General features: G+C 42.7%; 1 protein-coding gene across 1 annotated transcript in view; it reads left to right on the top strand.

The window, feature by feature from the left end:
* Positions 1 to 12,359, top strand: part of immp2l (inner mitochondrial membrane peptidase subunit 2) — a 503,188-nt gene that overhangs the window by 403,988 nt on the left and 86,841 nt on the right. The gene's annotated exons all lie outside the window — the stretch shown is intronic.

The raw sequence follows: 12,359 nt of genomic DNA, 5'->3' as shown, positions 1-12,359 counted from the left end.
CTTCATGTTAATTGATTTTCCTGCCATTGCATTAAAGCCCTTTTTAATGCAAGAGGGTGATACTACAGAGGTTTGCTGGTAATCAGATCTCTGGCACCTGTTTACAACATGCTATAGTGAACCTATTGTTGTTGATATACCTATGATATACTTTATTAATAATTTGTCCATTGAGATAAGCCCCACCCCTTTCATACCATGAACCGTTTGTCGTAGAGACTTATGGGAAGTGTCAAAGGTTTATTTCACCCAAATAGATTTAAAGGTTTATTCCACCCAAATATTTGTAAAGGTTTATTCCACCCAATAGTGTAATATTGTGCAATAGTTTAATGGTGTGTAATAGTGTGTAGTCAAGTCAAGTCAAGAGTTTTATTTGTCACGGCATACGAGTATACAATGAAATGCGGGTGGTCTTGCATAGTGCAATACTGTAATAGTGTTATAGTAATAATGCAAGGAGATCTGCTTTTATTGGTCTATGTTTGCCCTGCCCCCTACACTTAAGCCCCGCCTAACGTAGGCTACTAGAAGATAAATGGGTGGACTGGTGGAGAATTGCACTCTACTGATCGCACCTTTCTAGATTTTCATATTATCTGTATCATAACTTTTAAAATCGTTCCTGTATTCAGCAGCAGTTCTATGGAATAGCCTACCAATGGAGTTGAAGTCCATAAGCCCCTTCTCCACTTTTAAATCATCTATAAAGAGGTGGATCATGAGTAGCAGAAGCTGGGAGTAGATAACAAAGGGATTATATTATGTGTCTTTCCTTTTGTTCTTTTGTTGTTTGTAAAATGGAATACTACTGTATTTATGTATTTATTAATAGTATTGAATAGTTGATCAATTGATTGTAAGTTGTCTGCAATATGGCGTTGTCGTCGTCCCTCCCCCTCCCTGGCGTGGCGGGCTCACCCATGCATATCCGCAGAATCATGGTATTCTATACCACACATCCTGACACACAGACACTACAAACACCCACGTCCACACACCAGTACATGACTCCACGGACACCAATGATGAAGGACTGCAATGGAAACAAGCCTATGGCTTTATTGTGTTTTTTTAATCCTATTGGTAAATTGTGGGCTGATATGTATATCTGTTAAATTGTATGTGTTATTCATTTAAATCAATAAACTATTCAATAAAAAAAAAAGCACCGAGCTTCCATTGACTGGAGGATTTCAAAGGAGACTTCGGAGAGAAAAGGGTAATAGACTGACTTGATTTGCAAAATAAGTATAAAGTAGGTGGGACTAGCGATTGGTGATTCAGGCTCTGGATCCAGACAAGGATCACGTCGAACATGCAAAAAAGAGATAATTTTCATTCATACGCGCGTTATCCCGTGGTGAATATAAGTATAATTTAGGAGCGATCCGGAATAATTCCTGAAAAGCTGAGTTATAGGGCGCTACGTGTATTCTACTATAAGCGTTGGCGTTTCTTGCCTGGACACGCTACTATTTCCAAATCAAATGTATATAATAGGTATTATGTTTCATCATGAATGCATGAAAGGAGGGGGGGGGGGGGGGTCGTTTTTTTATGCTTTGATGGCCAGTAACAGCATTCTTGTTGAACACTACAGACGCTGATCAGCTGGATCGATGTGAAAACATTGTTGGATCAAGCTGAAATTGATGTCAGATAGTCCTTACCTTTGGTCGGGGGTATTCCAAAAAGAATATTCCAATTGTCTGATCGCGATTTCCAGTATTGGTGTCCATCTGGTCCCAGACATAATTTGGCACAACTTATGGATAGAGTGTGCCAGATGCAACATACAGGTCTGTGACATTGAATAGAATATTAAAATCGGAAAAAAGAAAAACGGACCAAATAACGAGTTTACTCGTTGTTGGCGTTCAACGCATGGCGCCCAATAACAAGTAAACTCATTGTTGGCGGGGAATGAGTTAAGGATAACTCCACCATTTTTTATATGTTCTGTGTTGTTCTGGCCTTGAGATGAGTCCATAAGGTATAATAGATCTTCATTGTTCAGTATGCTTTTCCCTTGTGAAGATATTCATTCGATATTTTCAGGGATGTTCGATATTGGCTTTTTTACCGATACCAATATACCGATATTGTCCAACTCTTAATTTCCGATACCGATATCAACCGATACCGATATATGCAGGGTCCCCCCCCCCCCCCCCCCCCCCCCCCCCAAAAACGGAATAATTTCAGGTAATTAACTTTACATATCTCTTGTTGTGGAATTAACACAACATTATGCATACTTTTGACAATAAATAAAATCAGAATTTGTTCTTACTTGCTTGCCTGGGTAAATAAAGGTTAAATAAATGTAAAAAAAAATATATATATATTATTATATATTTTTTTTAAACCGCTATCGATCATTTCCGATATCACATTTTAATGCCAATATCGGACATCCCTAGATATTTTGTGTGGATGCATCACTTCCATAGGTGTCCAGTGTACCTGAACGTGTACCTTCGACTCCGTAGTTGCTCAAGACTCACCACATCTGACGGAAGTGGCATGCTAACCTGTGGGTCTACGCTCTTGACCTTTTTAAAGTGATTTCATTGTGCCACAGTCGCCGCCACTTTCATTAGTCACCTAACATGCCCTCATTGACCTCCCCTCGGGGGAAGTCCCCCCCCCCCCCCCCCCTCAAGTGCTGTTCCATTAACTCTGAAGAACTCAAGTGAACTTTGTGAGATTGATCCTTCAAGGGCAGGGGAAATGAGTCAACAACCATGGTACAGTACACGCAGGAGGCCATCTTAGCCAGAACGCGTTTGCGAGAGCCAACATGGTGGAACAAACGATGCACGAGTGTATACGATCGAAAATCAAGTTATCTGTGATGTTTTAGAAGTCATTGCTGTGTGTGATTACTTCACCTCACCACCATGGAACGTCAGATTTCACCATTGTCTGCCTAAGGGCAAGTGTGTTTTATTTAAATCCCCCACTCCCCTTCGTACCCTGCACCCCTGTTCCGCGAGTAGTGCTGTGACGTATGGTGCTACGTATTACCAAGTGCCAAGGGGAAGAGAAGGAGGGCATGTTCATTGACCGTATTCACATAAGAGCGAAGCAGCCGGCGTGCGAATGCGGTCAATGAAACGTAGCCTAGGACGAGAAGATGAGGGAAGAGGTTGTGTTGTGGAATGATGAAGCAACTTTAAAGGTCAGCGGCATAGACTTGCGGGTTGGTGCGCCGTTTTCCATCAGATGCTGTGTCTTTTGAGCATCCACAAGGTGTTTAAGGTACATTTGCAGATGCACCAGGTCTGCACAAAATGGCTACGCAAGCTAGCTCTCCATTGGGTCTGAATACCTAGAATAAATATAAAATATAAAGCTTCCTGGTGAAAATAAGATAAATTTGACCTACCATGGTGATGCGTGGTGTCAAGTGATGACATTAATAAAGTATAGGGGAAAAAGACGATTTCCCCGTTTATCTGTGTTACCAAGGCAACAGGCAGTGTGTGCTCACTCAGGGGCATTCATATTGAAGTTTAGCTACATACGCACAAGGCTGATTTACAGTGAGAACTGGGAAAGGAGAGCAGGGAGAACTGTTGGCCAGTACAGAGAAACGGAGAAATCAGCTTTTCCCCACACTAATGTGATTGCAGTGCCAGGAATTAATTACGGAATGAGAGACGAGATGCCACCACATCACCATGGTCAAATTGACTTTATTGACAACAATTTTCACAGGAAATCCATTTGTTAACTTTTTCAGCGTGCCACATTACTTCAGATCCAATGGAGAGCTAGCTTGCACACGTTCCACGGGTTTGACGTGTCCGGCTAGTCTGATATGTGAATTCATATCAAGGTAAGAATCACGTGGAACTCTCTTTAAAAAAATAGTGGAGTTATCCTTTAACACTTTGAGTGCCAGCGACGTGTATTGTCGTCTTATCATGCCCCCCGTTGAGTGCCGACGACGCAAATTGTCGTTTGATTTTTCTATTAGCAATCTGAATTCATATTTCATCAACCGAGTCTCCCGTTGGTACAGCAGACCCTCTAGGAGCTCAGATGGGAAAATACCACCCCCTATCGTCTATCCCTGTGTAACTGCAGGCCATTCGATTAGACTGGTGGATCTGTGTGCGGGGAGCCAACTGGCTCCATTATGCTGGCGAGGGATCTGATTATGAGGGAAGTGATCGCAAGTTGGAAAGCAGCGTGGAATATATATTTACAGCAGCCAAAAATCAATCAATAAACGCGATCGATATTTGGAATGACGATCAGGAATTGGAATAATCTTTTTGGAGAACATCTGATCTAAGGTAAGGAGTCTATGTTACCAGTTTTAGGATAATCAGAGCTGTATTCACTGAGATAACAGCGTGTCCCGTATGTGTGTGTGTGTGTGTGTGTGTGTGATGTTGAGGAAATGAGAGAATCGATTTCTCAGCTCGCTTCTATAGCGTGCATAAGTACACATATACTATCGATAATCTAGCGTTTATTTGAAAACGATTCATAAATAGGCCAACAAATGACAACGTGTCTAGTGTATTCGAGAATATTCCAATAAATGCCGTTTATGAGGGAATCTTTCTATTTTCTGGAAATTTTCGAGAGAACGATAGCTTTTCGAAATGCTATAAAAAGGATATGAACCGATTAAAAAAACAATCCGTTTCGACAATGTTGACTGCAAACAAGTCATTGATAAGCAACGGGCAGATTAGACACATAGCCATAATTTAAAACATAGATTATACGTTTTTAACGCTAACATTGAAGTGGGTGGAGGCATTCAAGGGGGTAAAAAGGAAAACACGGCCGGCATCGAAAGTGTTAATTGTCAGTCTTAACACATTCCCCGCCAAAGACGAGTGTACTCGTTATAGCCCGCCAATCGTTGGACGCCAACGAGTATAATAATAACTTTATTTGTATAGCACTTTTCATACAGAGGTTGCAGTTCAAAGTGCTTCACAACAGTAAAAAATACAGGCATAAGCGAGCATACATTTCTTTAAATGTAAATACAAAGAGATAGAGAGGTAGCAAGGTTAGGCAAATCACAGTTCTTCAGCAATACAAATAATAAAATAGAATAGATTAGATAGAGTAAAAAAGTGCGGTTTGATTCAGTTTAAAATAGGCTAAAAATAATAAGATAGCACGGACAGTAAAAAAGTATGATAAGATTGTTCAATAAAACACAACAGAGCAGTGTATCGCTCTTAGTACTTTGAGTTTCTTTACAAAGTTCTAACATACAACAGAGCATCGCTCTAACATACATACAACAGAGCAGTCCGTCGCTCTAACATACAACAGAGCAGTCCGTCGCTCAAACATACAACAGAGCAGTCCGTCGCTCTAACATACAACAGAGCAGTCCATTGCTCTTAACACTTTGAGTTTCTTTACAAAGTTCAGTTCTATGTTACCTTATAGAACAACAGAACAGTGTGTCGCTCACAACAACAGAGCATCACTCTAACATCATAGAACCGACATATGAATTTCATTGGAAGTGTATGAAAGTAGGTAGGGTAAGAATAATAATAATAATAATAATAATAATAATAATAATAATAATAATAATAATAATAATAATAATAATAATAATAATAATAATAATAATAATAATAATAATAATAATAATAATAATAATAATAATAATAATAATAATAATACTAATAATAATAATAATAATAATAATAATAACAAGCAAAACAAAAAAACAAAAAAAGACAGATAGCAAGGTATGGTAAATCACAGTGTTTCACATTAGGATCTAGCATCCCAATAGGCTCTCTGTTTACAGTTTCATTCAGTAATACAAATAATAAAAAATAGTTTAAAATGATTCAGTTTAAAAATAGTCATCAGTAAGAAGTAAAACGTGTGATAAAATAGTTCTCTTAAAATTACAGTGCATACAGTAGGAGGTAGTGAGATAAAATTAGCATAGAACCGACACATGCATTTGATAGGCAGTGTATAAAAGTAGGCAGGGTAAGAATAGTGCAGGTAAGTACAATTTGTGTCAGGATATCCCTGATGTTTCTATAATAATATTTCCCCTTGCCACTAGGTGGTAGCCGATATCTATCTTCAAATATTTGCCTGCATTACCCCACATTGAAATGCCTGAGCAAAGAGATAGGTTTTAAGCTGTCTTTTGAAGATGTCTAGCGAGTTGGCTTCTCTGATGTTTTCGGGTAGTTTGTTCCACAGTTGGGGCATAGTTGATAAAGGCTGCATTACCAATCCTCTTTTGACTGTTTCTGGGAGCCTCTAGTAGTCCAGCAGCTGATGATCGCAGTGTTCTTGCTGGTATGTAATTTATTAGAGTGTTGGCTAGGTCCCTGTCCATTTAGAGCTTTGTATGTAAGGAGAAGTCAATTCTAAATGTTACAGGAAGCCAGTGTAAAGCAGCTAGGACTGGACTAATGTGCTCTCTCCTTTTGGTTCTAGTTAGCAGTCGGGCTGCAGAGTTTTGGATTACCTGAAGCCTCTCTGTGGTTTTCTTAGGGAGACCTGTGAAAAGTGCATTACAGTAGTCTAACCGGCTAGATATGAATGCATGAATTAGCTTCTCAGCATCGTTCTGATTAATAAATGGTCGTACTTTTGCTATATTTCTTAGATGGAACAACGATGTTTTCGTCACTTTGCTAATATGAGAATTGAAGTTCAGTTCTGAATCTATGATAACCCCGAGACTAGTGACCTCAGATTTGATCCAAGGGGTTAGTCCTCCCAGGTTCTTTATTAATGTTTTTTTTTAGTTTTGGGGCCGATAATTAGAATTTCAGTTTTGTTCTCGTTTAGTTTCAGGAAGTTCTTACTCATCCATTTATTTATTGCCAGTAAGCAGTCTGTAATGGAGCTAATCGCTGTATCATTTGGTTCAGCAGATATGTACAGTTGTGTATCATCCGCATAGCTATGGAAATCTACATTATGTTCTCTGATGATATCACCCAGCGGTAACATGTAAAGGGAGAAGAGTAAAGGACCTAAGCAACTCCCTTGTGCAACTCCATAGTTGTTGTCGTATAGATCAGACATGTGATCTCCTAGTTTAACATAGCATTTTCTCCCTCTAATGTATGTTTTAAACCAGCCTAGCACATGTTCTGAGAAACCGACATGGTTTTCAAGACGATCGATTAGAATATCGTGATCGATTGTATCAAATGCTGCACTGAGATCTAGCAGGATAAGGATGGAGATCTTATTCTTGTCAGAGTTTAGCCTGAGGTCACTGATTATTTTGGTGAGGGCAGTTTCAGTGCTATATTTTCTGAATCCCGACTGAATTTCTTCTAAGATGTTGTTTTCTTCAAGAAAGGAATTTATTTGAACTGAAACTATCTTTTCAAGTACTAATGAATGGTAGGTTGGATATTGGACGATAATTTGCCATTTCATTACTATCCAAGTTAGGTTTTTTTTAGTAATGGCTTAAATTACAACTGCTGTTTTAAAGGCATCTGGGAAAATACCAGTTCTAAGGGAAGTGTTTATGATATCTAGCACAGGGCTTGAAACACTATTAAACAGCCGTTTGAAGAAAGCTGTAGGTATAGGGTCAATGTCTGAGGTGGAGGAGTTACATTCTGAGACAGTTTTGCAGAGTACATCTAATGTGATGCATGTGAATCTTCTCATGGTTACATTGCGTGGTTTGCTGCAATCAGCTTTATTTCCATCATGAGTAATGCTGGCCCTGATCAAGGTTATTTTGTTGTTAAAGAATAGTGCAAGTTCTTCACACTTAACCGTTGATGACTGAGAAGGTGTAGGGGCAGTGTTGAGTAGTACATTAATAGTGGATACTCGTTATTATGATCGTTATTTATTTTATTAGCTATTTCCATTCATAATTCATCCTGCTGTGCTGTAGGACTGGGTGGCACTGTGTCTGAGATCGCAAAGGTCCGATACCGCTGCCTGGTGGTATGCGGCCGATGTTGCACTTACTCTCTGAAGGAAGTTTGACTCTGTCCGTCACTGAAAGTCATCCGGGCGGGGTTTTTCTTGTAACATGGATCAAGATCCTCACTCGATCGCATTGAATCGTCAATCCGACGCCGGATTCATTATACTGTGGGGAGTTATGGCGTGGGCCAAATGGACATACGGTCTAGCAGATGGCAATCAAATAATTGGAATATTCTTTTTGCAGTCTCATCTACCACAGGTAAGAGCAATCTAACGTTAATTTCAGCTTGATTGTGCCTTGTTCTCACAGCCATCGCTCTGATCAACGTATGCTGTTGTACTAACGAATGCCGTTATTGACAATCAATTAATCATAAACGCCCCCCCCCCCCCCTTTCATGCATGCATAATATGATATACCAATCATCTGCATTTGAATTTTTTATTGTAGAGTGTATAGGGACGAAATGTCAATGGATTAAGTATAATATGTGTCGTGGGTCATTACATTACCAGGAATTACCCCAGACCACTCTAAAAACATACTTATATTCACCACGGTATAAAACGATAAAGTATGGATGGAAAAGGTTCTAGCCCAGCTCTCGGCATTGCTACCAGCTTGGTTGGTCATTCATACTAACTGTTATGGTTTGTAACCGACCCCAATCGCACAACACAAGACAGGTATGAGAGTAAGCCAAAACAGGGCATTTATTCAATACAAACAAAAAGCGGCACTGTCCCTTTAAGGGAGAACACAAAAACACTGGAACAAAGAAATAGGGAAAAATGTGGCACTGTGCCTTTAAGAGGCGAGCAGGCTAAGGGGAAAGGCTAAGGGACAGGGCCAGGGCAAAAGGTCAGGGCAGGAACAGGGGCAATGGAGAGGGGGAACAGGGACAGAGGCCCGGGGAGGCGGGCTGGGGACAGGGACAGAGAAACAGGGTTAAGGCCTTGGACAGGGCGAGGGCCAGAGCTTCTTACAGGGATGGCAGGGTTCCGACGGCGGAGGCCTGGCAAGGAGATCCTCCTTGGAAGCGATGCGCGCCGGCTTGGGCATCTGGAGTAGGAGCGCGCCGGCTTGGGCGTCTGGAGTTGGAGCGCGCCGGCTTGAAGAGACGCATCCTCCTGTGGTATAGGAAGCGATGCGCGCCGGCTTGGGCGTCTGGAGTTGGAGCGCGCCGGCTTGAAGAGACGCATCCTCCCGTGTTATAGGAAGCGATGCGCGCCGGCTTGGGCGTCTGGAGTAGGAGCGCGCCGGCTTGGAGAGACGCATCCTCCCGTGGTATAGGAAGCGATGCGTGCCGGCTTGGGCGTCTGGAGTAGGAGCGCGCCGGCTTGAAGAGACGCATCCTCCCGTGGTATAGGAAGCGATGCGCGCCGGCTTGGGCGTCTGGAGTAGGAGCGCGCCGGCTTGAAGAGACGCATCCTCCCGTGGTATAGGAAGCGATGCGCGCCGGCTTGAGGTCTGGAGTGGGACACTGGAAAACCTCCCGTAGGGAATTAGAGAGCGCAGACGGTGTCCCACTCCAGGCAAACGGCGACAGGTGGTGATGGCTGGCACCTCGTCTCACGCTGGAGACGCGGCAGGTGATGGTAACGTCCAGGACTCCATGAACACTGAACACAGAAAAGGATAAAGAGTCCAGAACAAAGAACCAGCATACAGAACGACCCGACGAGGACTGGAGGGGAGGTCCAGGTATCTAAAGCCCTCTGGGGCACTAATCATAACTTATCACAGCTGTGAAAGGTAGTCCAAGAGTGGGGGCTGGTGAAGAGCAGAGGAGAGTAAAACATCGCGAGGGTGGGGGCTGGTGAGGTGAGGAGAACAGGGAATTAAAGGTCCAGGGAACAGGCGAAACCTCACACTAACACAATTGGCAGTGTTAGGGGTGGGAAGCTGGTGGGTGGGGATCGGACGTTGTGGACAGCGACTCCTACAGGTCGGTTGGTGCGCCTGAGCAGCAGAATCAGGAAGCAACGGGGGCGGAGTGTCCCTCCCACGCAGACCCTCGCCGCTGAGAGATCGTGCTGTTCAGGTGAAAAGATGCAACGGCTGCCTCCTCGTGTACCGGAGGGGACACGTGATGCAAGGCTTTGTCCACATTGCAGCCGGCCAGTGGGAGGCATGGCCTAACAGCGTTCGAGACAGGGGAGGGTAGAATTGGACAATACGAAATTGGGATGGGAGAAAAATAGAAAATGGGAGAAGAAGTAGATAAAAAAAAAAAAACGTATGGATGGAAAAAATATTCCTTGAACGATAGATACACGATGTCAAATGGGCCATAGTATTGCATATATAGCTATAATATCTAAATAGTTATATAATAGTGAGCGACTCCCACCGTTTACAGTGCTGGCGTCAGCTGCTAAGGATGATGCTAATCCCCGGCGGTCAATGTGTTAACGACAATTACGATTATTCTCATCCTCTGAGGATATCGATGTGGTGCAGTGTTCTATATCAATATCAAGGTCTTGAGGTTATGCAGTTTACAGCAGTCCACATTAGTCTGACTGCAGCACCAAAGGAACCCTCCCCACTGATGGACAGCAAATGATTTTCTGACCAATCATGCTATGAGGATGCGGGACGGACTGGTTGATTATACTGGAGACTTGTCTACAGTCTGAGACCAAATCAGGCTACGTTTTGATTGGAGCACTTCTCTGGTTATGTTTTGACTCATTAAATAACATTATTTTAACTCTTTTTGTTGTACATCAAGTTTAAACTAAGCAAGTGTTAGAGGTTTTGTCGAAGAATCTGATGCTTTGTCTAGTCTTAAAATGGTGAGAATGACTCTTTGCATTGCATACTATGAATATTATGGCATATGATCTGTTATGAAAACATCTTTAGGAAACTCCACTGGTCATATCCATGAATGTTCCATGCAGCCTTGTGACCAGCGGGGAATCTTGAAATCACATGCATAACTCTAAAGGCAAGGAACAAAAACTTAGAATTACAGCATAGAATTACAGTTGCTGTGCAACCCTATAGGAAATGAGCATAGGCGGCATCAGGTGCAGTGTGTATGAGTCATACCGGCCTGCCATCCCTGTATCCTCACCAACGGCCACTGGGAAGGTTTATGAAGAATTGATCACCATTGTGTTGGTTATGAGAGAAGCAGAGGAAGAGGAGAACAGGCTACCGATGACTAATAACTCCCCTCTCGACCGAAGGACAGATGGATGCACCGTTACAGGCACTTCGTCATGGCGAATTCACAGAGATCAGACTCATTCGTCAGTTAATCACGTCCATTTGTTAACCACTTTAACCCTTTCACGGCCACACTACAAAGGGTTAACGCTTTCACTGCCACACTATAAAGGGTTAACCCTTTCACTACCACACTACAAAGGGTTAACGCTTTCACTACCACACTACAAATGGTTAACCCTTTCACTGCCACACTACAAAGGGTTAACCCTTTCACTACCACACTACAAATGATTAACGCTTTCACTACCACACTACAAAGGTTAACGCTTTCACTACCACACTACAAATGGTTAACCCTTTCACTGCCACACTACAAAGGGTTACTTTCACTACCACACTACAAAGGGTTAACCCTTTCACTACCACACTACAAAGGGTTAACGCTTTTACTACCACACTACAAAACGTTAACCCTTTCACTACCACACTACAGACGTTAACCATTTCACTATCACACTACTAAGGGTTATATAGCGTACTTGCATCGCATCCCGCTCTTAAGCCATACCGAGATATACCTCATCTCATGTACCTATTGTACTCCATCAACGAAAAAAACAAACACACCCACCACCTGCCAGGCCTTGCCCCTATAGTGGCGTACTATAAAGTACTAGGTGTGGTCACCACTCACTCTTCCTCTATTTTCGTTTCCATCATAGCGGATGCAAGTCGCCCTATGTAACTAGTGCTATGAAAAGATTAGAGAAATTGCGTAATGTTGAATGCTTACCGGAGGTTTGCTTACCCCTGGAATCTTCGGGCATGTTTCAGCGACACGTCGGGCCTATTCTGATGTTTCCTCGTCTTGTGGCAGCAGATCGAGGAGCAGCGTGCAAGGTTTGTACACAGGTAGGCCCTGTGTCATCAGGCATTGATGTTGGTGTTAGTAATGCTGTGAAGTGTGTGTCGGCGCCAGGGGCGGGATGGCTTGGTGAACGTTCCACTGCAGTGGACGGTTTCCGGGCGATCCTGGAGCATGCTGCTAACACTAATGCTACTGCTAATGCTAATGCTGAAATGGGTCGTTGTTCTAATATTCCCCGCCGTGGGATGTTGCCGCTTTTCCCTCCTCTTGCCCGGTTCATTAATGAAGGTCAGTCGGTAGCTAATGTGGGGGGTTTTGCTGAGGCCTATTTACCCTTTTTACGGGGGAAAAAGGGTTGACGACAGGGTGCAG

This window comes from Notolepis coatsorum (assembly GCF_963971535.1).
Source record: "Notolepis coatsorum genome assembly, chromosome: 18".
NCBI lineage: Eukaryota > Metazoa > Chordata > Actinopteri > Aulopiformes > Paralepididae > Notolepis > Notolepis coatsorum.
The sequence above is the reverse complement of the archived record's forward strand: the minus strand, read 5'-3'. Positions and strand labels throughout refer to the sequence as shown.